Source organism: Chenopodium quinoa, unplaced genomic scaffold (assembly GCF_001683475.1).
Source record: "Chenopodium quinoa cultivar QQ74 unplaced genomic scaffold, ASM168347v1, whole genome shotgun sequence".
NCBI classification, from domain to species: Eukaryota; Viridiplantae; Streptophyta; class Magnoliopsida; order Caryophyllales; family Amaranthaceae; genus Chenopodium; species Chenopodium quinoa.
Window position 1 is genome coordinate 2,364,743 of NW_018742974.1, and position 4,475 is coordinate 2,369,217.

A 4,475-nucleotide genomic window follows, 5' to 3' on the forward strand; every position below is an offset into this window, starting at 1 on the left:
ACTGCTAGATCATGGTTTTATAACCTCGATGCAAAACAAACTTCCACTTGGAGTGACGTTGTAAAAGCCTTTTTAACCCAATATGGAGGTAACATCGAGCTCACAACTACCTTGCACGATCTCGAATTGCTTAAGCAAGGGGAAGAAAAAGGCTTCATTGACTTCTTTTCTAGGTGGCGATCAAATGTTGCTCTTATTCCACAAAGACCTCCGGATCATGAACTTGCCCCAAAGTTCATAGACAATATGTCTCTACCATACAAGTGTCATTTACAATACCTTGGTTTAGACACATTTCAAAAAGTCTATACTTTGGGAATATTAATTAAAAGGGACTTGATAAATGAAACCATGAATCATATAGATGAACTTGATTTTTAGAGAGGATTTCACCTACGTCGGAAATGGACAAAGCTCGAAGACGCAATCTCAAGAAGTTGTCAACAATTCAAGATGTAGCACCCTAGGTCTTGTTTTGTTTCTTTCCTTTGTTTTTTTTTTTTTTATAATAGACCACTACAAGAAAAAGGGGAATTTGCGACGGTCAAATTAGTCGCAAAAATGGATTTGCGAAGGATTTGCAACTACTTTGGTTAGTCACTAAAGACCTCGTCGCAAATCCATTTTTGCGACTAATTTTGGTATAGTCACAAATTTAGCAACAACTTTGCAACTGTCATTTAGCAACTAACTTTAAAATTTTAGGAACTAAATTATTGCCCGTCGCAAAATGTTAGCGACTAATTTGCGATTGTCATTTAATGATAACTTTGAGATTTTAGCAACTGATCTGTTTTCCATCACAAAATATTAGCAACAGATTAGTGACTACTTTGACCAAATTTTTAAGACTACGTTGACCAGTATTGTTCGGCGGATTAGCGACTACGGAGACCAATAATTTTGTGACTGATTAGCAACTACTAAGATCAATTATGTGCTACTAACCAATCAGTTGCTAATACATATTTTAGTTACTAAATTTTTGCAATAGATTATTTCTAGTATAAAAACCACAAAGACACCGGTACCTAAATGCTTGGTGCCCATGGTGCACCAGTTCTTACATGAAACATTGCCAAATATGCCCATTAAAAAAATGGGTTTTTTTCCCTCTAAATTGAAACAGATGCACATACATATATTTAAACCTTGAAAAAAAAAGTTGAATATTTTCAATAATAATTATTGTAATAAATATTACAATTTTTTCCCAAAAGAAAGTATTTCAATTGTACAAAGTTGATATTAGCATTAATAGGAATATTTAACAGCAGCAGCATCTACAACATCATCATCATCAATAATTTCAACGTTAATAATAGCGACTAAGGCAGTAGCAACAGGTCTGGTAGAATGAAAACCAGATAAGTACCTTGATAATAATTATCAAGAGAATACACTAGAAGGCCTGTTTAAAAACCAATAAGACATGAATGAATACCATAATATTGTAGATGATTATAATAGAGCTATCTAGATAATTAAAAGATATTATGGAGACAAGTTAAACTCATCAAGACCCCACTTGAAAGCTTGGGAAGATTCATAGCAATTTAAGGACCATTAATAATCTAACTTTTCATGACCATTACGACAAAATATGCCTTTTATAGCGGTTAAAAATGCTTTTAATAGCGGTTTTTCAACCTCTATTAATACCAGTCAGCATTGCCATGTGCCAGCTAGTACGACGACAATATGCAGCAACAAAAGCAAACAACAGATAGCAGCAGGGGAAACATATGCGTACATAGCAGGGAGCAATGAAAAATCACGTGGCAATAGGTACAACAGCAAAACGAAGCAATAGAAGCAACAAACACTACAAATAAGGCACCATTTGTTAGATTTTTTCTTGATGCCATGGAATTCGGGAAAGTGTTTAGACTTTACATACATCTTACACACACCACTCTTGTGTCTGAACTGTTTGGATTCACTTTTAGTCCATCCTCTAACATTTCAATTTAACCTCACATGTCTTGAATTTCGCATTTGTGCTATAGCTTTCTGATTGAGATGCAGGGAGCCAGGGACTGGTTTGAGATAAGTGATTAACTGAGATTAACTTAATCTACTCGAACACATCTAGAGAATCTTAGATTAACATCTGAATATCTATACCATGATGTAACACATGGAGTTTATTGTGCAATTAATAGTTATTAGTTAACTTAGATTGATCTCGGTTAAGCTGCCATGCACATAGAGACAACAACATCCAGCAGGAATGAAAAGGCAGCAGACTGCAGTGGCAGTAGCAAACTATAGCTAGAAAAGGAGAGCAATATCGGTAACATATTATGCATTTACAAATGGCAGCATAAGGGCAGCCGAAATGATATTGTATAAAAAATCATTTAATCTAATAAATTATTCAGTTGAGACAAATAGAACAAGACTTAAGAAAAGCCATCCAATTCATATATAATATTATAAGTCCAACAAATTGACAGGGGAAAAAGCTAGAATATCCAAGCATTATTGAAATTAATTAAAGGATAATTACCCATAGCTTCACTTAATCCAAGAAGTTGAAACAAATAATCACATAAACCTAGAGAGTGAAGACTTACAAAGTTACAAGTTCAAGAAGTTTAAGGGGCTTATGTGAATTGATTTTTTTCCTGAATTGCATCACATCTTGTCCACAATCAACATCATTTTGCTGGAAGGACACTACAAGAACCCAAAAAAAAAACAAGGGAATCAACAACTTTTATTATACCTAGATTTATTTAATAAACTTATTTCATTGCATACTTTTATTCTTTGTAAATGTAAGAATTGGGAAAGTAAATGGCATCAAGCTTAACCTAGGATCAAAGATTTGGCAAGTAGTGTACGAATATTAAGAGTGTAATTGAATCCTAAAGAAAGGATTTTTTTATAACCAAGTATATAATCCAAATTAGAAATGGTGCGTAAATTTAAAATGTGTCAGCTAAACAAATTAAGATGAAATTATCAAAACTGAAACTATGGCACCACTTGTCCACTTCAATGATAAACTAGAATTATGAAGCTATACTCATTTGTAGGTGATAACACCATAATAAAGAACCAAAGATCATAAAATAGTTTTTACAAATTACATCTTCGTTGTTTTCCAGCCCAAGTATAATGCAAATTACATCTTCCTTTAGTTGTTTCTGAGGAACATGCGAATAGTAATAATGAAATGGTAATTACAAATACACATTTTTCAGCAACACTAATAACGAAATGGTAATTACAAATACGCAAAAAGCCCCAAAATTTCACCAATAATTTCAAACTTCCATCACTTCAATTGAATTTCAGTAAAATTCCTATCAATTATCAAACCCAACAAGATATATAACAAAAATCAAGCAAAACCATGTAGAAATATACGATTAATTAAAAACGCAAGTTTTGACATTGAAACTCCAAAGCAATTCAATAAATGGACAAATTTAATCAACAAATTGATCTCAATATATAAAAATAGAAAAAAACACTAGAGATTAGAATTGGAATAGATGAATATAAATAAATAAACGAACTTACATATATAGAGGAATTTGCGCGGCGTCGGTGTACAAGGAATCCGGCGATATGAGCGATGGTGACGGTTGCAGAGGCAGATTGATGGAGAAAGTGAGCAGATGAGAGAGGAAGATAGAGAATTGGGGGGTTTTTCAGTTGTGAGCAGTGACTCTAGGGTTAGACTCAAGAACTCGGTGCCTGAAAAATGAAGAAGCGTTGATGAGGTGTGCTAATAACCTGTATTATCCTGTCATTCACTAAGAGCAACTCCAACGGCAAGCTAATTTGACAATAAGCTTGGCATGCCACATAAACTTTTAAGCTAATTGTTATTGTAGCTACTTTGAACTCCAATGGCTAGCTATTAGCTTATAATTTAAATGAATTTCACCTCCTTAATTAACTTTTTATATTTCATTTTATTGATTCTACTTTTTAAATTTTTTAGTGAGTTTTTCTCAAAGCAAATTAGCTTGACAAAGCTAACTTTCTTAGCCAAGCTAATTGCATTTTGTAGCTCCAATGGTCAAGCTAATAGCTAGGGATTATTTAATATTGCAAGCAAGTCCCTAGCTACAACCATTGGAGTTGCTCTAATACAGTAGTAGTAAGTTAGTAACCCACTAAAAATTGCTTAAGGGGTTAGTTTATTTGGTCAAATTTAATCATATACTTTGTATTAGTTTAAGTCTTTAAGACATCTCATGTATAGGTTCTTCATTTCTTTTTATTAGGATCTTGCTAACGAATGCTGCAGGAGCATTGAATAAGCATTTAAAATAGGAAAAATAAGGAAAAATAATCCCAAATTTCATCAATTTTGGTACAATAATCCCAACTTTGGATTATTTTGGAATAATCCGAACTTTGGGGGTCTTTTTTTTCTTCAGTCCTTATGACCGGTTACCTGTTGAGAAGGTTAATTTTTTTTTTTTTATGTTTTTTAAAAGCCACTTATTAGT

At 33.1% G+C, this 4,475-nt stretch overlaps 1 long non-coding RNA gene across 2 annotated transcripts; it reads right to left on the reverse strand.

Annotated features, from left to right (window-relative positions):
- Nucleotides 1–491: 491 nt before the first annotated feature.
- Nucleotides 492–3,916, reverse strand: LOC110729236. 2 transcript variants are annotated; one of them, XR_002512861.1, is made up of 3 exons: nucleotides 3,535–3,915; nucleotides 2,580–2,682; nucleotides 492–1,411 (listed from the first exon to the last, which is right to left on the reverse strand). It is a non-coding gene; the product is annotated as an uncharacterized LOC110729236 (long non-coding RNA). The 2 variants fall into 2 exon arrangements; XR_002512860.1 differs by lacking the exon at nucleotides 492–1,411 and having other exon boundaries at nucleotides 2,397–2,682; nucleotides 3,535–3,916.
- Between the last annotated feature and the right edge of the window lie 559 nt (nucleotides 3,917–4,475).